This window comes from Ailuropoda melanoleuca, chromosome 20 (genome assembly GCF_002007445.2).
Source record: "Ailuropoda melanoleuca isolate Jingjing chromosome 20, ASM200744v2, whole genome shotgun sequence".
NCBI classification, from domain to species: Eukaryota; Metazoa; Chordata; class Mammalia; order Carnivora; family Ursidae; genus Ailuropoda; species Ailuropoda melanoleuca.
The window spans coordinates 12,078,931-12,105,575 of NC_048237.1; the positions used below are offsets into that span (position 1 = coordinate 12,078,931).

At 41.8% G+C, this 26,645-nt stretch overlaps 1 long non-coding RNA gene and 1 pseudogene across 1 annotated transcript in view; both read right to left on the reverse strand.

Annotated features, from left to right (window-relative positions):
- Positions 1-26,645, reverse strand: part of LOC117797216 — an 80,520-nt gene that overhangs the window by 13,390 nt on the left and 40,485 nt on the right. The window lies entirely within an intron of this gene.
- On the reverse strand, positions 15,204-15,435 carry LOC100470886 (annotated as a pseudogene).

A 26,645-nucleotide genomic window follows, 5' to 3' on the forward strand; every position in this document is an offset into this window, starting at 1 on the left:
AAATAAATAAATAAATAAATAAATAAATAAATAAAAAAAGAAGAAGAATACTCTACAAGGTAAGTTTATCGTTCAGATTTGAAGTGAAGATTCAGAGTCTTCCAGGCAAGCAAAAGCTGAAGTTCATCACTACTAAGCTGGCCTTATGAGAAATAACAAAGGGATTTCTTTAAGTTGGAAAGAAATGACACTAATTAGTAACAATATACAAAAGTAACAACTCATTGGGAAAGTTATATATAATAAAGGTAGTGGACTAATCACTTATAAAGCTACTAAGAAGGCTGAAAGACAGACGTAGTAAAATTAACTAAAATTACACTAATTAGTTAAGGGATATATAAGATAAAAAGATGTAAAAAGTGACACCAAAAACATAAAACCAGGGAAGGGGGGTAAAAATGTAGGATTTTGGAATGTGTTCAAATTTAAGTTGGTATTAAGTTGCACAGCTATATATGCAAGATGATATACATAAACCTCATGATAACCATTAAGCAAAAACCTACAGTAAATTCCAGAAAGAAAATGAAAAAGGAATCTAAACATAACACGAAGGAAATTCATTAAGCCACAAGGGAAGACAGGAAGAGAAGAAGAAAGGAACAAAGAGAAACTACTAAAACATCCAGCAATCAATTAACACAATGGCAATAAGTACATACTTATCAATAATTATTTTAAAGTAAATGGACTAAATTCTCCAATTAAAGACATGAAATGGCTGAATGGATTAAAAAAAAAAAACAGACACATCTTTATACGGCCTACAAGAGACTTACTTCAGAAGTAAGGACACACACAAACTGGAAGTGAAGGGATGAAAAAAGATATTCTGTGTAAATGGACATAAAAAGAAAGCTGATGTAGCTATACTCCTATCAGACAAAATAAACTTTAAAATAAAGACTTTGCAATAAGAGACAAAGAGAGGCACTACATAACGACAAAGGGGTCAATCCAGCAGGAAGATATAACATTTATAAATATACATGCACTCAACATAGGAATGCCAAAATATATAAAGCAAATATTAACAGACCAAAAGGGGAAAATTGACAGCAATACAATAATAGTAGAGGATTTTAACACCCCACTTACAACAAAAGATAGGTCATCCAAACAGAAAATCAATAAGAAAACCTCAGGCTTGTATGACACATTAGACCAGATGGGCTTAGTAAATATACAGAACATTCCACCCCAAAGCAGCAGAATACACATTCTTCTCAAGTGCACATGGAACATTCTCCAGGGTAGATCACATGTTAGGCCACAAAACAAGTATTAATAAACTCAAGAAGAATTTATTATTTAAAGGTTGAAATTATATCAAGCATCTTTTTTGACCACAACGATATGAAACTAGAAATCTATTACAAGGAGAAAATGGAAAACTGCAAATACATGGAGATTAAACAACATGTTATTCAACAACTATGGGGTCAACAAAGAAATCAAAGAAGAAATAAAAAAACATACCTAGAGACTAATGAAAACAGAAATATAACATACCAGAATCTACAGGATGTCCCAAAAGTGACAGTGAAAGGGAAGTCCATAGCAATACAGGCCCCACCCGACGAACCAGGAGAAACCTCAAATAAACAATTTAACTTCACACCTAAAGGAACTAGAAAAAGAAGAACAAGTGAAGCCCAAAGTTAGCAGAAGAAAGAAAATAAGATCAGAGCAGAAACAAATGAAATAGAGACTAAAAAGACAATAGAAAAGATCAATGAAACTAAGAGCTGGTTCTTCGAAAAGATAAACAAAATTGACAAAACTTTAGCTAGACTCACCAAGAACAAAAGAGGGGTGGGTCAAATAAATATAATCAGAAATTTCATTTCTTTCAAGAAGTTACAACTGATACCACAGAAATGCAAAGGATCACAAGAGATTACTATGAACAATTATATACCAACAAATCGGACGAACTAGAAAAAAACATAAATTTCTAGAAATTCAAAACCACAAGATAGCATCTTACACCTGTCAGAATGGCTATTATCAAAAAGACAAGAAGTAATAAGTACTAGTAAGGATGTGGAAAAAAGGGAACATTTGTACACTGTGGGTGGGAATGGTGCAGGCATCGTGGAAAACAGTATGGAAGTTCCCCCCAAAATTAAAAATAGAGCTACCATAGGAACGAGCAATTCCACTACTAGGTATCTATCCAAAGAAAATGAAAACACTAATTTGAAAAGATGTATGCATCCCTATGTTTATTGAAGCATTACTTACAATAGCCAAGATACAGAAACAACCTAAGTGTCCATCGATGGATGAATGGATAAAGAATATGTGACACACACACACACAACTACTCAGCCATAAAAAAAAAAAAATGAACTCCTGCCACTTGCAACAACACAGATGGACCCCGAGGGTATTATGCTAAGTGAAATAAGTCAGACAAGAAAGACAAATACCACATGATTTCACTTATATGTGGAATTTAAAAAACAAAACCAAACCCAACGCGTAGGTATAGAGAACAGGTAGCAGTTGCCAGAGGGGAGGGGAGTTGGGGGATCTGAAATAGACAAAGGGGAGTAAGAGGTACAAACTTCCAGTTACAAAATAAGTCACGGGGATGCAATGTACAGTGTGGGGAATACAGTCAATAATACTGTATTGACTTTGTAAGGTGACAGATGGTAACTAGACTTATCGTGGTGACAATTTCACAATGTATGCAATGTTGAATCACTCTGCTGTACACTGGTCTATATAACATTGTATGTCAATTAAACTTCCACAATTTAAGTGAAAGATAAAAGGGCCTGTCTGAGCCTAAAAGAAGGAACAATACAAAGAACAGACGAAACCATTGGCTCTTGTGGTAGCCAGTCTCCCCCGAGGAGGCACAGCTCTCAGTACTCACTCCCCTGTAAAGCCCACTCACACCAGTCAAGTGCAATGGGAGTAATATTAGTCTTTCATCTTTCACCTCGGAATGCATCTCCTCAGAATCTGAACACCATGCTTTGAGAAGCCCGAGTTGTCACCTGCAGAGGCCACGTTAAGTTGCTTCCATGGGACAGCTCAGCTGAGCCCTTGGCCAGCCGCCAGCATCAGCTACCAGTCATGGGAGTGAGCCTAATGGTTGGCCAGCCCTTCAAGTCTTCCAGTGACTAGGAGCCCACCCAACATCTGCCTGCAACTGCGTGAGAAACCCTAGGTGAAAACCGCCTGCCTCTGCCCAGCCAGCCCGAAGACTCACGAGAGAAAATAACTGTGTTCTCTGGGGCGCCTGGGTGGCTCGTCCACTGGGTGTCTGCCTTCGGCTCCGGTCATGATCTTGGAGTCCTAGGATCGAGCCCCGAATCGGGCTCCCTGCTCTGCAAGGGGCCTGTTTCTCCCTCTCCCTCTACCCCTTCCCCCAGCTCATGCTCTCTCTCTCTCTCTCAAATAAATAAATAAATAAATAAATAAATAAATAAATAAAATCTTTTTAAAAAATAAATAAATAACTGTTCTAAACCACTGAGGTTTAGCTGGCTGTTCTACAGCAATAAATGCCCACAGCAATTCCTTTACACAGAACGGGACAGACAGGGAAATCCTAAAAATCACTAGTAAGGCATCATTTTTTTTTTTCAGAGAGAGAGAGAGTGTGTATATGTGAATGGACAGGTAGGGAGGGGCAGCACAATCAGGAGGGAGAGAATCTTAAGCAGACTCCACACCCAGCATGGAGCCCTTTGCGGGGCTCAATCTCACAACCCTGAGATCATGACCTGAGCTGTAATCGAGAGTCGGGCGCTTAAATGACAAAGCCACCCCGGGACCCCAGTAAGGCATCATTTTTAAATCAGGTCCATGTGGTTTAAAAAGAATATATAGCACAACTTGAAAGAGAGAGGTATGAATTTTTGTGGAGTAAATGCTGGCGAACTGGGAGGTTTACACGAGGAAGTAACCAAAAGAATCAGACATCAAGGACACTAAGGGGAAATAGAAACTGTTCAAACTTAAACTTAATGAACGCCCAAGGGTATTCATTATGCACGTCACCCCAGCAATAAATACTTCAGAAGTAAATCAATGGAGGACAATGCAGAAGAGAGAAGAAATGCAAAGAGTAATCAAGGGGAAGAAAGAGACATATGCTCTGCTTGGTACAAAACCATCTGGAACACACCAGAGGAGGGTGAGGCAGCGTGGGATGAACAGAATATCATGCTTTGGAGACTATAAGAGATTGCCCAACTCATTCATAGGAATAGCAAGCAAAGTTAAGAGGGATAATGAGAAATGTTTCAAGTGTGCAAGGAGAGAGAGGTCAGAGCAGGAGACTAGAGGTCTGGGGGTGACACGGAAGGGCTTTTATGAGCAACAGCAGCAACATGAGCTAATGGAGCGATTATCACAAGATTATCAGGCTTCGGTGCTAAACGTTAATAGTCACTACCCAGCTTGGGCCTTAGAGTGATTCAGCCAGTTACAAGATCTTAGCAGAAATTGTCAAGATCTCTCACTGGGTCCCAAAGTTCACAAAGGTCACTGCTGGTGACCTGGTTAGAAAGAAGCTTTGGATTTTATTCCTCCCTTCAACCATCACGAAGATTAAGGAGCAAGGGCCTGAGTCAGACTCACTTGCTCCAGGAGGAGACATTTGACGGAAATCAAGACTGGCTGAGAATGGGGGTCCTAATGACCTCGGGGAGCCAGGACCTCACTGTAGAGCAGGGACATTGCTTTGGAGATGATCTCAGCTCCGCGTGTCCCAGTGCTGTCATAATGCAGTCCAGTATTACCTCTTCATTTAAGTCTCTGTCAAGCCTCGAACATAGCAAGGTAAATCAGGTGGGGGTTATTCATCAAATGTTAAAATTCAATGCCCTTAAGAGAGCTCTACTATGCACCAGAAATTGGGCTAGAAGCCTTACATACATTAAGTTAATCCCAAGAACCATGCGATTGTCATTCCTACTCTGGTTTTATAGGTGAAGAAACTCAGGCTTAGAGTAGTTAACTTACTAGCCTAAGACAACATCAGTAGTAATAATAATAACAACAACAACAATAGCACGTCTTGTACTGAGTCAGGCTCCATTCCGAATGCTTTCCCATATACTAACTCATTTCACTCCCACAGCAACACTGTGAAGGAGGCACTATTACTAACCCATTTTAGCCGCCAAGTAAATAGCGCAACTGGGATTCAGTCTCACCCTGAACCACCTCACCATATGGTCTGTCAAGCTGGAAGTCCATGTCCAGCTGATTCCAAAAGCCGGTATTCTTTTCTTGGTACCCCACTTCCCCCATGACTTCTTTAGTAAGTTTCCAATACATAGGAATCCAAAATTAAATCTCCATAACTTGGTAAGTTCCAAAAACTCATCCTGAACACCATCCAGGGCCTCGTAATTAGCTACATAGATGACGTGCAGGAAGATGAAGCCTGCTGCCCATTCAGGTCCTAAACTGATGCCCAATGTCCTTGTTACCCGTCCCCTAAAGGGAAAAGGGATGCTGACTAGGGCCAACTGTGAGAACGTGGAGTTATCTCTGAAAGTCAGAACTGAGAACAGCTCGTTGAATTATAGGTGAAGGTTGCAGGGAACAGTTCCCTGACAAAGTCTATATCCTGATACAAGATACACCTTCAAGATTAGGAAGGCAAGTAATATTGTTTTATTGCAAAACAAGAAAGCACAGAGCAAGTGGAAGGATGGAGGGCCATGGAACAAGTAAGGCACAGACGTTCAGCAGCTGAAGAAAACAGAGAGAGCCAGGTTGCAAACAGAAACTCAGCGGTTGGGTTCTCACTCTGACAAAAAAGCAGGAGGGGCAAGAATCCAGGTGCAGCGTGAGACGTGCCTCTCCTGCTCAGGGAGTCTTCCCTCCCCGTTAAATGTGCATGCTGCCCGGAAGCTAAGACCCTTCACAATTTTTTTTAAGAATTCCTTTTTATCAGGGTGCCTGGGTGGCTCCATTGGTTAAGCATCTTCCTTCAGCTCAAGTCTTGATCCCGGAGTCCCAGGATCAAGTCCCACGTTGGGCTCGCTGCTCAATGGGGAGTCTGTTTCTCCCTCTGACTCTCCCCCCTCTCGTGCTCTCTCTCTCTCTCACTCACTCTATCTCAAATAAATAAATAAAATCTTTAAAAAAAAAAGAATTCCTTTTTTTTCTTAAGTCCATTTTCAGGCAATAAGAGTCACACGATTGAGGGCTGTTGCTGAAGTTTTTCTTTTTTTTTCAACAACAATAGAAATGACTTAGCTGCTGAGTTAGTGGAAGCAAACACCCTAATACCCAAGGTAAATGCCAAGCCCCAGAGCCCAGCGACCCTAAATTTTATACGACTTTCTCCACCAGTGGTCTCTACACCAATAGCCAAGTCCAGGGGAAGGAGGAGAGTTAGAACCGAGAATTCTAAACAAGTATCATTTAGTTCCTCCCCACACGCTTTGCTCCACAGACTTGGAGGCCATCTCCAACACAGTTCTCACTCGCTACCTGCCAAGGAACGTGACTTCAATCCACCCAGCCCAGAAGGCTCAGCACGAACACAGTTTTCAAGTTTTCCAAACAGTATTTAAGAGTCAGAACAAGTTTTTGTAGAATCTACAAGGGGAGGTATATCTCTGGGAATCAACCAGAAGGAATCAAAAACTGAAGAGTTATCACAGCTAAAGTAGGGTTCATCGTCATCCTGGGGGCAGAGGGCACAGCAAAGAGGCCTTTCTGTTCCCAGGGAGAGCACAAGGGAACAGCGCTGATTCACGTACCCATATATACACACGACACACGTGTGAGCCCACACACGGACACACTAACACACCAGCCTCCAACTGCCCTCCCCGGCTGTACACTCTGAGGACCTTTAGGCTGAAGGGTGACCATACCCTAAGTTGACCGGACGTGAGCACTGAAGCAGGAATCCTATCCCCACCTGCTAATGTGCCGGAGTAGCTATCAAGACCCCTGTGGCATGTGGGGTGAGACCCGGGCTGCCCGGCCTTTGTATTAGCTATCCACTGCCGTGCAACAAGGTACCCCAAGACTTACCTGCCTAAAACAACAGGCACTTATTATTACATGTAATTTTTGAGGGTCAGGAATCCAGGGACAACTGGGTGTTTCTGGCTCAGGGTCTGTCACGAGGTTATGCAGTCAAGATGCTGGCTGAGGCTTGACTAGGGCTGAAAAATATGCTTCCAAGATGGCTCACTCAATAGCTGGTGGCTGGAGGCCTCGGTTCTTCGCCACGTAGACTTCTACATGAGTCTGTTTGAGTGTCCTCACAACACGGCAGCTGAGTAAGGGATCAAGAAAGGGCACAGCAGAAGTCGTGACATCCTTTATGATCAAGCCTCAGAAGTCACACACATCATGTCCGCAGTATCGTGTTGGGTCACACATGTCAGCCCTCTTCAGTGTGGGAGGGAAAGCCACAAGGGCCTGCATTCCAGTAGGCCAGCATCCCTGGGGGCCTTCTTGGACTCCAACTCCCACAGCCTCACAACTGCATTCCTGCCCAGGTCCTGGCATCCCACCAGTCTCCACTGCGGGCTCCTTGGCTGGCATCCTAGTTCTTCTGCTTGGTAGACCCCAAACTGCCAATTCAACAGTGCTCACTTGGGACTTTTAATACTTGTATATTGTTTGAAACTTTTACAGTAAGAATATATATAATTTAAATTTTTTTTAAAGATTGCATTTATTTATTTGAGAGAGAGAAAGAGAGAGAGCACAAGCAGGGGCAGAGGCAGAGGGAGAGGGAGAAGCAGGCTCCCTGCTGAGCAGGGAGCCCCATGTGGGGCTTGATCCCAGGACCCTGGGATCATGACCTGAGCCGAAGGCAGACACTTAACCAACTGAGCCACCCAGGCGCCCCTAAATGTTTTTAAAATAAGATACCGATTGATCAAGTTACCCAGATAATTTTTTGGTCTTTCCAATGTTTATTTATTGTTATTATGAAATTTAAGACTATAATTTTCCAGATTTCTTACCAACTAAAAAAGATTTGGGGTACATATGCCATTTTTCAGACTCAGATTTCTCCATTTTAATTGAATTTAACTACTTGGTGACCACAGCTAGTTACCTTTGCATGAATGTACTTTAAGAATATAGTTGCTATTTCTAAGTCTCACCAACTTGTAAGTATATAAAGGTCTTATTAAATACTCAAGGTATTAAGTTGGCTACAAACTCTAGAGGGTCCAAAGAAAAGTGGCTCAGACAATAAGGTGATTTTATTCTACCACAGCTCATGCAATTCTATATCTGTTCTGTATCTGTGTGATTCAGTAGCTCTCTGATGCCATCAAGGGCTCAAGTTCCTTCCATATTCTACTCTGTCACCCTTGGCAGGTTGACAACTCCCTCACACAGCTGCAAAACGGTCTGTGTCCATCTCACATCCTCACAGCTACATCCCAAGCAGGGAGAGAATCTCTGTGTCTTGTCCTTCTCATTAAGAATGAGAAACCTGTCCCACAAGCAATCCAGAAACTTTCCTTTGTTTCTTATTGGCCAGAAGTATATCACATGGTCATTTTGTTTTCTCAGCAAGAGGGGTGGAATTAGTTCGATGGCCTCAGACTAATCAAAATTCACCCGTTGTCCTGAGCTGAGGGGGGACCCACCCTGAGCTGAGGGGGGACCCAGCCTCCCCGGAAGGTGGTCACTCGATACTTGAATTAATCATGGAAGGTGCTAGCTATTAGACAGGCCATCGATAGTGTTGAGTCCGTGCTTTCAGTCCTCATCAGCATACTGCCAGACATCAGCTTCCTCTTCCCAACCCCTGGTGTCACTCTGATATTTCTGGGAGATCCCTGGATGCTATCTCATGAATGCTCAGGAAGAAACATGACAAGGTCACCTCCCCACAAAAGAAGTGCTCCCAGGCCTTCCTGCTCTCCCCAGGACTCACACCCAACCTCCACAGTGAAGTGAAATAGCAGAGGAAGTTTCCTGTTCACCTTAGTCTAAGGCATGCTTCTTGAATCTTCTTTTCCTATCCCAGAATTGCCCTCTTCCCTAGATGGCTGACAGTGAGAAAATCCACTCCCTTCAAGGGAAATCTCACCTGTACCCACCTACATGGCATAGAGTGAAGTCTAGTCCTGTGGCCCTCATGAGACAATCACATCAGGAAATAACAGCTCAATATTAGTAAAATCGGGCTTACTCAGCCTGGAATAACATCATGTGCAGGACATCAACAGTGCGGCCTGTACGACTTATGCCAAGCCAAACTCAGGTCGCTGTCAACATCTTCTCCAAGCACAACATGAATTTCAGGCCTGCATATCTTTCTGTCATTTTGTGATCTCTAGCTCCAATGGCCGTAAGCAACTATTTTAGTACGAGCACATGCATAAGAACAAGCAATAACAAAAGGTGGGGAGTGGCAAATTTTTTTCTCTACAGGGCTAAATGGTAAATATTTTAGCTTTGAGGCCATACAGTCTCTGTCACAACTACCTGTTCTTGTAGTAGGAAAGTAGCCATAGATGATATGCAAATTAATGCACATGGCTGTGTTCCAATAAAACTTTATTGACAAAACAGACAGGAGGCCAGATTTGTACCACAGGCCACAGTTGACCAAACCCTGATACAAGGCATAGGGCAGTTTAAATCCAAACAGAGAAAAATTTTCCCACAAAAAAAATTAAGATGGCTAGAAATCTTTACTTTGCTAAAATATACATGTAATTTTCATTAATAATATTTAAATATTTACTGTCAGGAAAATCTTGAGTTCACGGTTTCCCCCCACCCCCCCAAAAATGGGTGGATACCCAAGATTTTTTTATAGAACAAAAGTCCCAAAGCCAGGTGTAAGCTTTCACCTCTTAGGAGATAGATACTATTTTACATTTTAAGTGACAGTCTTCCCAGCTTCTGAAAATAAATCGTCAAGTTCAGAAAAAAGTTAGGTTTCAAGTTTCAGCCAAGACACCATATTACATCAGTGCAGCTCACTGTTGGAAAGCCAAGTACACTCTAGAGTAATGGGCAGGCTCAAAGTCCCATGCACCCTCCACCAGACCTCTGATTCTACCACATATGTTGTAAAATAGAGAAGCCATGACGATGCCCAAGAATGTTCCAGGAAGACAGAAAGCTCTGCATCACTCCAATCACAGACATTTGCTGCCCAGAGTCATCTTCTTCCACTTGGTATGCTCCAAACACGTGTTCTACCGGAGAATTGAGTTCCAAACTGAACAGATTTCTAAACTGCTTATTTTACTACATGATTTTACTCAAAAGGCACAGATGCTCTTCTCACTCCCTCCCTGGAGAAAACAGTAATTCACCCTCTGCCACCAACGCAGTCCTAGCAGGAGGATTAAGTCCAGGAAATTTTAATCTCCTTTAAAATAATGCCCATTGATCGTATATAGTAAGCACTTACTGTCCTGATCCACTCTTGTGTGTACTTACTGAAATTTATTTACTCTCTCCCATCATCAATCACGGAATCCCTGCTCAGCAAGGTACTTAGGCAGTATCAGCAAGCTCGCTGTTCAAAGGCTCAGAAAAGCCCTGACTTAACTCGGGACCAGGACTTTGGCAGGGGTGTTCTCCCAGATGCGGAGCACGTGCCAAACCCCCCCAAGCATGTAGACAAACTAGCAAACGGGAGGGACTGACTGAAACCAAATGCCAAGGAGATCGGTGAGTGGGTAGGTGGTTCTCCTTTTTAATCACTGAACTATGTAAAAAGAAAAAAAGTATTAAATTTAATAACTGCCTCCTATTGTTTTAAGAATAAGGCAAGTCGCGGCTTTCAGCCTCAATCTAGGTCCAGGTATACACCTTCTGGAAAGTGCTGTGATTGCCACTATTTTATCATAAGGGCATGTCAAGCAGCCCCAGGGCAGATAAAGTAAGTTGTAACAGAGAGAGACCTGGTGCATTTAACACCAAACTATCAGTGTGTGAATCTAGCCTTCTTCAGCTTTCAAGAACATTGACATCAGATTCTTTCCTAGCGGTCTTAACCTGCAGCCTCTCTCATATGATTCTTTTTTTCACTCCGACTTCTTCATTACAGGCCTCTAAAACAGTTTTTTCAATACTCCATGATATAAGGTCAGGTGTTGAACAAAGTGATTTCTCCCATTTTCCCCTTCTATTCCCTATTCCTTCTTCCCTTTTTCCTGACATGGATGGTAAGGAACACACTAGCTGGGTGGCATGGCAACCCAAGATAGAAAACACATCTTCCGGGGTGCCTGGGTGGCTCAGTCGGTTGGGCGTCTGCCTTCAGCTCAGATCGCGACCCCAGCCGCATTGGGTTCCCTGCTCAGCAGGGAGTCTGCTCCTCCCTCACCCTCTGCCTCTCCCCCAGCTTGTACTCTCTACTCTCTCACTCACTCTCTCTCTTTCAAATAAATAAATAAAATCTTTTAAAAAAAGAAAAAGAAAAAAAAGAACACATCTTCCTGCTCTTCTTTTTCCCGATTGAAGCACATTCAACAACAGCCCAAGCAATGACTTGGCCCTATCAGACTCCCCCTGACCATGACCCCAGGTCTAGGAACCACATTTTGAGAACCTAGGGAACTTCTCTGGGGCATGAGACCATGATGGGGACTAACAGAATCACCTAGGAACTTCAAGGAAGCAAATTCTGTGAAGACAACCTGGCACAGCGGCCTCCACATCGGGCAGAAGCAGGATTCACCTGCTGCCAGATCCAGGGTTTGGAAGCAGGGTAAATTGAGTTAGATTAGGCCAGGCCTGGGAATATAAGGAGATCCTAGAGTTCAAACAAAGACTGCAAGAGGCAATGAGCCTTGTAATCCCAGCCCAGAGCTGGAGCCATGTGAACTATGTTTGAATTCTCGCCCTGCACTCTTACTTTGACCATGGACAAGTCCCCTCATATTATCAAAATACAGTTTCTTCCCCTAGAAAAGGGTGTTGGTAATCCTAGCTAGAACTTCAGGAGTTGAGGTAATCCATGAAAACCATGCAAAGTGTGTTTGGAAGATTCCAAATAGGTTGACTGTAAATGCTCAATAAATCCCTAGCATGGGAATAAGGCCAACATTTGCGCCTTATTGGACTAAAAGACCACCAAAGACCTGGGTACAAAAGCTTTGTCCACACTAAGAAAAAGATGAGATACAAATAACACCTTGGCCAGAGGTGAAAGTAGGGTGTGTGGCACAGATTTTCTGCCTGGCTGGGAACAAGGTATCTCCAAGTGGTGTGCACGTTTGCCACATGGCTGCATTTAGGAGCTCAGTCCTCAGAATAGTCAGGGGACACTGGAGCTTGGGGCAAGGTATCAGTTGTTGGAAAATCGAGGTAAAAGACAGAATCCAGTTGTGCTGCCAACATCAGAGGGTGAGCAGATGATTAGGCGAAGTTCGGGAGCTGCTGATGGACGACTGGGCCCAGGTTTCAGAGCAGGGCTAAGCAGGCAGCTAAAAGTGGAGCATACAGAGAAAGGCAAAGGAATTCAGCCCTAATGGTCAAAGAGAGGAAGAACAGAGAACAAACAGATGAGGGTATCTATAGGCTTATGCCTAGTAAGGAACATGAAATAGTCTACAAGGCCCAAATCCCCTCCCCTTAGGACTAAGCCGAGTTGAGACCCACCCTGTTACCCCCTTCTTATCTCTGACCTTCCAGCCTTTGGATTCTACCTGCTTAGACCTCTAATACTTGTCTTGGTTGATTACCCCGAAATTGACCTCTCATCTGTCTACACCTGAAGTCTACTCCTTCCTAGCTGGAATCACAGTCCCTTGCCTTTTGACCTGGCCTGTCACCTTGCTGCCCACAATGAAAAGATCAAACTATGTTGAAGCTGGTGCCCCACACACCTTGCGGTGATGGGCATCGTCAATGCTAATGAGTCCAACTCCACAATCCGTTTCTTCAAAATAAGCAATGCTCTAACGATATTCATAATAATGATTTTCCTGCCCTCATGGTTTGCATGTTGCCCAAATAAGGATGACTTCGCTCTGTTTGCCAATTCCAATTGCTCAGCAATGGCTGTCTGGGATGTACGTGTATTTTTAATTATTTAATTAATCTTCTTTCTATTTTTTAAAATAATTTTTTAAATCAGATAAACATGCATGTTTAAAGTTAATAGTCAAATAATTCTACAAGGTTTATTACAAAAAGATGGTCGTTTCTTATCTCCCTCAGCCCCATATCCCCCTTTCATGAGGTAATTACTTTCATGACTTTCCACCAATTAAAAGAAATTGGTCTCTAAGTCTTTAAACAACAGTTTTGTAAATCTACCGTTCAGTTGTTTTTTTCTTCCAGTCTTGGCATTATTTATTGACCTCCTACTATAAAATTTAAAGATTTTATTCTTTTTCTTTTCTCCATCTCACTGTACTCACACACCTTTTCCACCTTTTCATCTTCCCAAAATAATTATAATTTTGTAATTTTAGATAGACCAATATTTGGAGTTTATAGTATTATTACTATATAAATACTATTCACATATAATAACTATAATTATTTTTCCTTTTCTGTGCAACTTTTTATTTTCCCTGGAATTAATAATTGCCTTATTGTCTTCATTTACTTCATTTTCTATGTACTTATCATTAATTTAATACCTATCTTTAACAGCTGTCTAAATGTCTTCTGAAGACTCCCAACACATGGGATAGTCTATTAATTTCATCTTCCTGAAGAAGTATGTTCAGGAACTTTCTAACCTGTTCCATACCCCTATGCCTGATACACTCACTGTCTCCCTGGTGTCTCCCTGCACTGTCCTTCTGTGGATTCCTTTTGCTCCCAGCTTCCTGTGTCTCCTATCTAGCTCTTCCTCAGCTTATATCTTTATTTTCACAGAACACATCTACCAGTCACTTCCTAAAAAAAGGTATGTGGGAAGGAAATAGTTTTGAGGATTAGTACATCTGAAGATTCCCCCACATATCCAACTGATCCTTGGAATGGGTATCAAATTCTGGGCTGACAATAATTTGAAAGCATATTGCTCTGTTGTTCTCTACATTAAAAAGCCACTCTGATCCCAATCCTTTATGTGACTTACTTGTTGTCTTTCTAAAAGCTTGTAGGATCTTCTTTGTCTTCAATATTCTGAAATCTCATAATGAAGAGCCCTTGATGTCGGTCTATTTTCATCCATTTTGAGGGTTCTTAATGAACCCTTTCAGTCTGGAAGCTTATGCCCTTCCAGAGAAATTTTTCTTGAATTGCTTGGTTGATGAATTTCTCCTCTCCATCTTCTCTATTTCCTTCTTCGGGGATTTTCATTATTCAAATGTTGGACCTCTCAAACTGTCCTTAAAAATTGTTTTTATTAATATCTCATCCTCTCTTTTACATCTCCTTTTATTTTTGCTTTATTTCAGGGAGATTTACTCAACCTTATCTTCCATCTTTGTACCGAGTTTTTCATTTTTGCTATTGTATTTTTAAATTTTAAGAGTCTATTTTTTTTTTAAGATTTTATTTATTTATTTATTTGACAGAGATAGAGACAGCCAGCGAGAGAGGGAACACAAGCAGGGGGAGTGGGAGAGGAAGAAGCAGGCTCACAGCAGAGGAGCCCGATGTGGGGCTCGATCCCATAACGCCGGGATCACGCCCTGAGCCGAAGGCAGACACTTAACCGCTGTGCCACCCAGGCGCCCCTAAATTTTAAGAGTCTATTTTTTATCCACTTAATATTCCTTTTTAAATGGTATTCTTTTCTTATTTCATGCATGTCATGTCTTCTCTCATCTCCCCAAATTAATTATATGCCTTAATTTTAAAATTTTTCTTCTCCTGTTTAATCTCTGTTTCTTTCAAGTTGCTNTTAAGAGTCTATTTTTTATCCACTGAATATTCCTTTTTAAATGGTATTCTTTTCTTATTTCATGCATGTCATGTCTTCTCTCATCTGCCCAAATTAATTATATGCCTTAATTTTAAAATTTTTCTTCTCCTGTTTAATCTCTGTTTCTTTCAAGTTGCTTTGTTTCTGTTTCCTTCCCTCTCTCTCTCTAGCTCTTTCTCTCTCAATATTGGAGGCTTTCCTCAGATGTTTTGCAATCTTTGGTTTTCTGCTCTTATTTAAGTGTGGACTGAAAACCTGATTTTAATCAGGCTCACTCCCAGGTATGATATAATGTTTATCCTTTTCTTTTCCCCTGGAGTCACTTTTCACATGTTATTGGCCACAGGGGAGGGGGCCTCCTCCATGTCACTAGAGGTGCTCACAATTTCTTTAGCCACTCCAATCTTGGGCCCTAGAGGTCCTGGGTGTGGCTGGGCACATGGGGCACGTTCCCATCATCTTGGAGGGGCACTGGATAGTTGTAGGCTGTGGCCTGATGAAGGAGCTGAGGAGGGCAGAATTATAGTGAGCCCCCCAATGGTGAAGGATGCGACCAGCACCAGCTCCTTAGCCCAGGCAACCTTGAGGTAGGCAGTGGGTCTCCCAGCCATTTTGGTCATGGCGGCAGCTGTGGTGACAAGGATATAATGTTTATCTTAAAGAAAGATCAGGATTGTTTCTGCATCTCGTTAATCATGTTTGATGATAGTCACCAAGAAGGATTCCATCAGTGTCACATTGAACAGTGCATTGGTTACCATTAAGGGCAGGAAATTAGAAATAAATGAGTAAAGTCCATGGCAGGCTAGATATAGGGGGTAAAAAGTCATCAGAAGAGCTCTCTTCCAAGGTTTCTGGAATTATCGAATGTCTTTCCACTGAAATTTTTAAAGAATGAAGCAGAAAAACTGCCTTTCCAAATGACTTAAGGACTAAATTAGCCAACACTCTCACCTGGATTCAGGTGAGATTCTCATCTGATTCAAAAATCAGATACTCACCACAAGACTAAACTCACTGTACTATGCAGCGATGCCAGCAATTGTCCCCAACCACACACCCTTTCTTGGAAGAAAGTAAGTTCACATCCCTGGAAAGAACAGTCCTGTGTACCTCTGTCCTCCACCACGCCTGAATGGACCATAAATGGACCTAACTCAAACTGGGCCTCTCTGATTCTCTCTCTTGGGATATGGGAAATAGGACACTGAGAAACAGTGAAATGGTAGGGACTCCCTGACTAAAAGGTTAAATAGGGTCAAAGCCAGAGTTTATACAATGGTCAAACAAATTTTTAAAAAAATAATAATCCATGAGATAGAGAGAGCATGCCAATATGTAGAAATTAGTAGAAGCAAGCAGAATTACAGAAAAAGCAGAGAGAAGAAAAGGCATAGTGCCACCAGCGACTGAAGAAATGGTTTTGGAAACTGACTTTCCAGATGATTTGGTGTATGTCCCTTACCTCCCCTGTGTCCTTTCAGTAAATACACTTTGTACTTGAGCTAGTGTGTATGAGCTTCTGTTCTTTGTCATCAAAGGATAAAATATTCATCAAGTATAATAGTCCGGACCCATGAAGAAAAAGATGGCACATCAAACAGGGTAACAGAGGAAAGTCTAATAAATGGATTATTTACAAAGAGGGGCAGAGTGTAAGGAAACCAGCCTCACATCTAGCAACAACAGGGAGCTGTTACTACCATGTAGCTGAAAGGGCAAGAGAAGGAAGCATTTGTCTTAGACTGGAGAGAGGAGGGACTTTCCAACAGGAGCTATGGTCGTAGGTAGATGGACACAGACATGCCACAGCACCGTAGCAAGAAGGGAACCAAGAGAATAAAGATCCTGACCTTACTCCCTTCCTGCCCTGCACATACCATAGATGCCTCCTACTGTCAAACCCATTAAAAGACAGAGAGGGCAAAGGAGCCTCCAGTGTAGTCAGTGGATGGAGAAAGATGGTGAGCAGACCTGAAGAGAAAAATGGAAAGTACCTAGCACTCAAAGAAACTTCTGTCCACATTTTCTGGGAAAACCTAGCTCTCCTCTCTTGAACCCTGGGTAACTTCTTTTTAGCCTCTCTGCTAACCAAGAATGGAGGGGCACAACAGAAATTCAAACATGTCCCTGTCAAATTCAGCTTCCTGATAGATCACTCATCTACTCATTCTCATTTAATTACAAAGTAGCACCAAGGGACGCCTGGGTGGCTCAGTCAGTTAAGAGTCTGCCTTCAGCTCAAGTCATGATCCCAGGGTCCTGGGATGGAGTCCTGCATCCGGCTCCTTGCTCAGCAGGGAGCCTGCTTCTCCCTCTGCCTGCCGCTCCCCCTGCTTGTGCTCTCTCTCTGACAAACAAATAAATAAAATCTTAAAAAAAAAAAAGTAGCACCAATCCTTCAGTCACAGATAAAACATGTTAGTCATGGATTTCCTTCAGAATTTAGAAATAGAAATTTCGGATTGTCCATTTATGACCACACATGAATACAAATATATGGAAAGCCCATTTCGTTTTCCTGCAGAATTTCCAAGACAAAGATGCATGCCTTTTACTTCCCTCCTAGCTCCCCAGAACATCTTATCATCTTATGCAGTACTTCTCAATCTATAGGGATAAAGCACAAAATAATCAGTGAATGAGAATGAACACACACACACACACACACACACATATCCTCCTTGGATGTCAGAGGCCACATAAATTAGAAACTTTCTCTCAGAGAAGAAGCTCGAAAAAGTAAAATTCTAACTTAAGGATATTATATTTCCTTCAAATTTACCATTACTCCTAATGAATGAGAACATGTCTAAATAATCTTAAGTTATGATAGAAACTTGGCACAAGAAGGTCAGAAGTTCTAGAACCACCCATGTGGCTCCATAATGTCTTCATCTCCACAGCAGGCCCTGGCAGAACTCTGTCAGGGCAGGCATTAGAGGTGCCAGTGAGCCTCAATTGCATTTCACCCCTGCTGTCTGGTCTTTGATGAGCAGATAAGATTGGTGATGAGCCTTTCATCTTTAGGTCACAGTTCGAAGCCCTGCATCAGAGTCATAGTTAAAAGCTGCTCCTTCTGGAGATGGTGGGAAACGAGTGGGTGTACTCAGCCCACCTCTTCCTAGATGAAAGCTGTCTAACAAAACCACCCCAATACATCTGGCACTAATTAATCAGTGCAGATTCCTGTGGTGAGGAGAAGGGAGACTGGGAAGAAGCTCTGAACTCATAGAGACTCTGGGAGGCAGAGTTTGGTCCAATTATGGCAAAACACAAAACAGCCTGCAAATGTTACTTTGAAATTGCCAGCTCTAATCATGGGATCTCAAAGTGTAAGAAAGGCCCTGTTTACATTATATTGGTGGGCTGGGACCCCATGAATATTAACATCTTCCCCTCATGAGTGACAACCTTTCCGTGCTGGTGTGATACTCCTACATAAGATTATAATACTGAAGGTTTTCATCTGCTCAGTAGGAGCCAAGTCTCCCAACACCCAAAGACTTTCAATGAGTTGTATTTTCTCCTAATGAGTACTGATGTGAATGGGCAGATAGCAGCATTAGGTTATAAACTCTTGGCGGAATTGGTCTGCATGCCTTCTTAATGTCTGGTGCTAAATTATCACCCAGATCACCACTAGCATAGGCCCAAAGAAACAGAGAATACAGATAAAGCTGGGAGGCAGGTGAAGGATAGAACATAGGTAATGTTACTCTGTCTATCTAACGGGGGGAGCCACTGGGCCATCAGGGAGATAAGTCTAAACAAAAATAATGGTTGCCCATAGCTACAGGTCAGCAAGAAAGCACACAGCAGTCTGTGTCCTCCTGCGGATGAGTCCTATGGAAAACAGGGGAAGAGTCAAACTCACGAGATTCAAGGGGCTGCATGGGGATTAGCAATAGACACTATTTATTCACCCTGCCTTTTATTAAGATAAATAAAAGTTTTAAAAAAAGATAAATAGACTTGCCTGGTTCGCAAATTTTTTGCAAGACTCCAAAAACGACATTGTATATTCTCTCTCCACTGGGGAGAATGGAGGAAAGGGACAACTGGGGAGAAGAGTACCAAACAGGTCATAACAAAGTTTTAATCTGTGAGATGAGATTGTGTTATCCACTGCATCCTACATTTGGGACTAAAAATCCTCCCAGATCTGGCAGAAAATATCTATTAGCATTTTCTTTGAACTGATCTCTTGCCCAGCAGATTGCAAAAGAGTGTTTGCATTATGATTTCATTTTATATAAAATTATAAATACAAATATAGACACAGATGCCTGTAGAGATGACTGGACCAATGTTGTAAAAGTATGTAGAATAGTTATAGCTGGATGGTAGGGGACTTCATAAGTTTCAACATTGTTTGATTTCATAAGTTTCAGGGGACTTCATAAGTTTCAACATTGTTTGATTTTTCTACAAAGAATATGTGTTATCTTCATAAACAAAAAAGCACTTAAAATAATTTTCCTTAAATTAATCATAAGCCAGCATATTCAGAAATTTTATTGTACAAGCAAGAGAGAGGACGAAGATTATTAAATGCCTCCCTTGCACTCAGGACTCTGTGTGCCACAAGCCCTGTGAATTATTATTTTTATTTTACATGTAAGAAACAAAAGCTCAGAGAGGTTGACTAACCTGATCAAGACTTCTGCAAATGTTATCAACGTTTCAGCAAAGCAGAAATCCAGGGCTGGCTATTCTTCCCCTTAGCTTGAGAAAGAATCTCAGGAAAAGAGAAAGTCTGGGGTGGAAACGCCAGCCTGGGAACTGACTCTCCAAGCTCCCCCTGAGCCTCCTTAAAGGCACAGCTGGCCTTTGTGGATCCATCAATACGAGCACATTGCCCTCCTAGCAGAGGTGTGGCCAAAACAAAGGCGAGCAAGATGTCTTGTGACCGTTGAGTAGCAGGAATAGCTGTGAGGACTCGCATACCACCCATGACATGGTCTGGAGAACATCCACAGTGAAGGCAGTAGACCATTATTTGAAGTCCAGTTGACCCCACATCAAAGCACAGCACAGAGGGTCAGAAACCTAGGCTTTAGCCACACTCATAATCACTTGAAATAGCCACGCTTCTCTGAGCTCCAGTTTCCTCAGCACTAAAGCAAAAGGGTGTGCCTAGAAAATCTCTAAGGGCCTTTCCAGTTCTAGGAATCTATAATCCATGATCTAATTCCAACCATGGCTTCTCTTGGAGTCATTCAACAATTGCCCTAGCACGTTCAACTGGTCCACCAGACATTGCTTCGGGGCCTAGAATTACTTGTGCTAACTCAGAGACGTAGAACGTCTTTTGTAATCTGCGTAGGATTTTGCTACCTACTTAGCTTTGTTTCATAACCCGCAATTATCTTTGAAAACCAGACAAATCTATTTACTATCATCTCTGTTCCAAATGGGGCCAATCTCTCCCTCCCCTTCTTAATAGAAAATCCCCAAATCTCAGGTGGGAGTCAGGATAACTCAGGAGATTTGGCAGGATGAGTTTGGACTCTTTCCCACTGGGTCCCAAATGCTTTATTTCCTAAGAGCTGCTTTTGTAAGGCCAGCAAGAAAGGCTGAGTTAATAGTTCGAATTTATAAATAGTTTTTGCAAATTAAACAGAATTCTCTATCTGAAAGGCAACCAGTAGAGTGGTTCTGTCTTCTATATTATTTCCTCACAAGCAAACATTCAAAATGCCAATGAAAGCCCCTTGGTGCAGCAAGTAGGCACTTTCTTATCAAAACGGACCAGAAGAGTGAGCTGAACCACCCAGGAAATCATATATCCACCCCTTAATAATATTAACCGGGAAAATCTCAGAGACAATGATAGCACGAACAATCATAAACATGGGCCGCAGATGGCTGAACACAATAGTCAAACTCAATTGCTATTTGGAAAGAATAAACCAGAAATGAATTTAAATATGTGGTTCAGAGGTCAGCTTCTAGTATTTTATCTGGTGCAATCCATAGCCTGCTTCCCAGGGTAGGTGGGCAAAGACACCAAGTCTTTTTGATAAGGGAACTGCTTTCTCCGATTTGGAAATTCTGCATAAACAGCAGGAAGCCACTCTTGAACCTCCCGCGGAGGCACCATGGCCCAAAGATGCACTGACCTCTCCCTCACTCCTCGTCCTTCACAGGGCAACTTGTGGGCCAAGGGGTATCTCTGAAAGTTTGCTCTTCATGGTCTCTGAGTAGTCATTTGCAGTATTCATTCCAAGAAATCAATTTTCTGAAGCCTATTTCATAGAATTTAATAAGTTCTCTATTTAAAAAACAACCTGCGAGGGGTGCCTGGCTGACTCAGTTGGAAAAGTATGGGACTCTTAATCTCAGGGTCATGAGTTTGAGCCCCATGTTGGGAGTAGAGATTACTTAAATAGATAAAACTTAAAAAAAAAAAAACTTTCAAACTCTCTATTCAAATATATTTCACGCATTCTTATTGAGTCATTCCTTTGACAAACCCTGTGTTATCTTCTTTCTCTCTAAAATATGATACGTTTAAATTGGGTCAAGGATATGTGTGTATTTTTTTTTAGAGAATTTTTTTTTCATTTCTAGAGACATGTTGTATCTGAGGGTACATCCTAGTCTAAGTTAATAAAAGCATCTGTTTGCCTTCCCTGCCTTGGCATGTTCCATCTTTTAAAGAGTCTAATGAGTGACTCATATTTTTGGCTGACTTTTTCTTGAATATCAGGTCTTCTCTGAGTAAGCAACCTATCTTCTACACAGATACTGCATGCCTGCCCACCCACCCACCCCAGCTTAAGTGCTATTTTGTCCTGCTTCCTCTGATAGGAACAACTATTCAAACTCTGTCTTCCCACTCACTTCTTAAGCTTCGAGAACGGGTGGGGTAGGAGAATTTGACGGCACCAGTTCTGAGAGTCATTGCTATATCTCTACTTTTGAACATGTCATGACTAAGCACCAGAAGACCCTAAATCCACGTATGATTTATTTTTTGCCTCCATGGATGCTTTCAAACCTGATTCTAAATGCCAACATAATGCAAGGAACTTTACATACCCAAGTAGACAGGAAGGAAAGTTATTTAGAGAGTCAGTTTGGCCAGTAATGCTCATCTTCCCCTTCACCCAACTCATTTCCAATTCTCTCATCCTTAAGGCGTTACCTGTCCCAGGAAGCTTCCCTTGGCCCCAGCACTACCCACCTTTGGTTCTCTCTCACTCCTCTCTGGATGCTTGACACCTCTATCATTGCATTTAATTTCACTGTATTATCTGTTCACAGGTCTCTTTCCTTAATGAAAACAGGAACTAAATATTTTTCATTTTTGATTGCCTATGCTTGATCCAGTCTAGCACATAAAAGGCATCCATTCAGAGTGAGAATTGATGGTCATTAATGTTGTTCAACGGCTGTCTGAGTCATTTAAGAAAATAAGAATTTTAGACTCAGAGGCAAAAATGTATGTAATTAGTAAGAAAAATATCGGAGAGCCCTCTGTAGAAACTTAAAAAAAAAATTACAGATGGCTGCTTATTCTCCCCTGCATTCATGCATGTATTTCACTCTGCCTTCTGCTAAGATTGGATATTTATGTAACCCAGGAGGCTCCACCACCTCCGAGACCACCAGACGCATCTCCACCACACGCATCTCCACCACCACCTCTACGACCTGCACAACTTCCTGCACCACTCCTCCAGCCTCCTCCACCACTTCCGGTGCAATACCCACTCCCACCACCACCTCCACCAATGTCCTCGCCTCCTCCACTAGCTCCACGCCCTCAGCCACCTCCTCTGCCTCTTCTACTACCTTGACCACCTCCTTCGTAACCTTCTTGGTTATCACCTCCACCACCCCTAGTACCTCCATCACCTTCTCCACGAACTCTTCTTCCACCACCACGCCTTCATCGTCTTCATTATCACCTCCCCCTCCTCCAACACGTCAACTGTAACCTTCACCACCTTTATTACCACCACTACCTCCACCACCAGCTCTACGCCCTTCACCTCCACCATTTTTACCTCCATCTCTTCCACCCCCTACAGCTCCAACTCTACCACTTGTCCCACTTGCATAACCTCTTGGACAACTTCATCTTCTTCCTCCGCTACATCCTTCCCCTCTATCTCCCTCTCTGTTACCACAGCCTCCACTCCCTCCACCATTACCTTCCCCTGCGTCCTTCCCTCCTCCATCATCACTAGTGTTTCTCCTCAAGGGTCATCTTCCTCACATATATTTAGGGAATATATTTGGGGAATATAAAGGAGATTGATTTCATAATCCTTTCTGCTTCTTCACTCCCTCTTGCTTTCTTTCCTGCTCCCACCACTTTTGTCTTTTTTTCACACCCCTGTACCCCACAGACACCTTTAGGCCTATTATAAAGCTACCAGAGATCCTGCTCTCGATACATGTTTAAAAATGAAATTGGTTTGCAAAGCTTCGCTGGAAGTTGAGGAAGCTTGGGGAAGAGTTCAGTGAAAGCGGAAAATCATAAAAGTGTGTCTTCCTGTCCTTCAGCAGTGAGCACCTCTGTTCTATGATTCTCAAACCTATTTCTTCTGTTGTTCTCACACCATCACTAGAAAGGGTCCCATCTGGTGGCCACAGAGTAGAAATGTAGGATGATTCTTCCCTCCCTTGTAGGCCTTGAAACCAAAATTTTATGCAAAAAAAAGTACAACAGAAGCTATTTTACCCACTGACAATGACTTTAGCCAAGGCAAAACAGCCTAGAAACAAAGTACAACACAAACCGGGCATGCTGCCTCTCCAGAGATAAAACCGGAGTCTGGACTGAAATCCAAAAGGTCTGTCCATTCCCAAATGGTTGCACTCTTTCTTTCATGAATATTACAGCAGAAAAAAAATACTTAGCCTTCTGTTACATGTGTTTGTGATGACTGAGACAAACACAGTAAAAACTCAAGGCATAACGGGATATAAACATACAAAGGCAATTTACCATAAAAATCTAACTCATCAAGCCCTCTGTCTCCCGTCGGAGACTTTGATGGGAAGGCAGAGATTTTCGGGTGTTACAGTGGCCACCAGGGGGAGGTAAGTTTGAAGGATGAACAAATCCTAGATCTAGGTAACCCCCCTTGGAACAGACTCTAAACAGATAAAACAAGAACTTCTATAAAAGTCACTGGAACAACTAGTTCCAATGCCACCAATTTGGTTCCTTCTTGTTCTCTGTAATTTTGAATGCTAGGTTTAAAGGGGGGAGGGGGGAATGAAGAAATAAGGACCTGTATTTTTTCAACCAAATACAAATGTTTTAAGCACTGAATCTCTATACCCCAAACTAAAGAACATTCAGAATAATGAGTCATATTGAGCTCTACATTTTATTCTCTCACAAGGGAGAACGAAGAATGAATATAGAGAAGAGGAACTTTCTAAGATTGTAATGATCATCCACCATGTTCTAAGAAGTGGCATGTGAGTGTTAACCACCTCAGCATGGATGTGACTAAGGTATGTGCAGGGAAAATCTTGTTTCCAGGGAAATCCTGGGTCTTCTTTCTCAAATCTCATCTGGTGACGATAGGAAAACTTGTGGTGGTATTTCTTTTATCTCCTTCAGTTTAGTAATGTTATTTTAAATCAAACTAAAGGTTCAGTATCACTGAATTTAAAGAATTAGTGGCAAGCATTTGCCATGCCCTCTGCCCAGACCCACATCCTCACTCCCTTGTGCTGTTCAGCTCTCAGCTCAAGTCAAACCCTTTCAGAAAGGTCTGGAGCGAACACCTCATCCAAAATAGCACACGCCTCCATTCACCTGTCATCATCTGTCCCCTCATCCTACTTTATTTTCTTTCTCTTATTTGTTTTCTTTTTCTTATTTACTTATCTTACACTGCTTTATTTTTCCTTCTTATCACCATCCAACATTTGTTGATCTACTCACCGTCTCCTCCCCCAAGAACATAAGCTCCATAAGGGTTTTCAGCCCTTTGATGTCTATTTTTATTCATTCACAACTGTATCTCCAATACTCAGGGTGGTGCCTGGCTCAAATACATTTGCTCAATAAACATTTAATTAATTAATTAATTAGTACATATTTTACAGAGGAAAAACCTACAGCCTAATTAAAGGAACAATTCTGTCGCTAAATAATACGAACTGTTGATACAAGTATAAAATCATCACTGAAAACTAAAATATGTTTTTGTACATTTCCTCAGCTTCAAGGTTTGAGGCCAAAGTAGGTCAAGATCACCAGCTCCTGTGTTTATTTTTTAAGGTCTTTCATTCTACTCTGCTTCTGAGGTGATGAAAATGAATTCCATCCTTCATGCTCTTCCAGGCAGCTCTCCATCTTGGCTCTTTTTCCTCTTTGAAAGAGAATAAGAAGAAAGAGAAGAGAGATGGGGAGGGGGGAGGGGCTTGAGGGATTATCAAGAGTGAATGATCAGAAAAAATTTGGCCTAGTATGGGGGTCCTTACCTCTAATCTCTGCCTTCAATTTTTTTTCATTAAGAATTCATCTTCCAAGATAACCAAAATGAAGCAGGGAAAGATTTAAGGGAAAATCTATACTTGAAAAAAGATTCTACCTTTTTATCCATAAGACTTTGAAATGACCTCATCTGTAGTTTATAATCCTTATAAAGGATACTATCCTTATAAGGATAGACAATTGTGGGTGAAGATTATTAACTGGGAAATTATTTGTGTTAGAATATGAATATATTGAAAGTAAGAACATATGGTCACCTCTATACACTTGCTTCAATGATGGGCAGAGAAGGCAGCGGCCAAAAACATTCTGACCCTAAAGCTGAGTGGAAGGTTTGGGTATGCAGGAGCTTTGTGTATGATGCTAAAGTTATCTGTCAAGGTGGAAACGCAGGCAACAGGGAAGATGGCCTCACAGAGCAAATAACAGCTGATATTTTTCAAGTATTTATTATGTTCAAAGTGATTTTACAGGGTTAATTCATTCAATTCTCAACAACAAATCCATGAGGTATTATTATCAGCCCCATTTTATAGACAAGAAAACTAAGGACTAGAGAGGCTTAAGCCAAGACCACATAGTCAGCAGGAGGTGAAGCTGGTCTTTGAACCTAGACAGTCTTGCCCCAGAACCCACATGCTGAGTCCCTGCTTTCAGTGAAGATGGATGGGCTGCCCTGTGGGGTGTAGGCTTTAAATGCTGGGGTCTGTGTCCACAGGCTAGGGCACATCTTAGCTATACATAAGGAGTAGATAAAAGTATCATCAAGAAGGCTCAAAGGATCAAAAGCAAACAACTTCCATCATTTACTTGGAAGAGTGCCCTTACTGTCCTGTCCTTCTCCTGCTAACACCACAATTTTGGTCTTACTTGTAGCCTTCCTTTCCCTTTCCATCCCTTTAAGTTCTCTTGGTTTAAGGTTGGACGAAGAAGTAGGGAGATAGGGTAGAGGTGCAAGCTATCTCTTCTTACCTTTGAATCATCCCTCAGGTAAAAAACAACCCCAAGAGTATTCTTCGGAATTTTAAAATTTTTTTCAAAACTAATACATAAGCTATGACAAAGAGACACACAGTGCCTGAAACATTTATGAAATATTTCATGTTTTCACTCTTTCATACAGGAGGGGGGGGAAAAAACAGGAAGGATACTCCCACCCTTAGTGTCATATTCAGGTGGGAGAGTCGTTGGAAAAAATACCAGAACTCCCTGTGTTACAGCTTTATAAAGGAGAGTTCTTTCATATTTTTTTCTTTAAGATTTTATTTATTTTTATTTTAGGGAGAGATAGAGAGAAAGTGGAGGGGAGCAGAGGGAGAGAGAGAGAGAAAATCTCAACCAGACTCT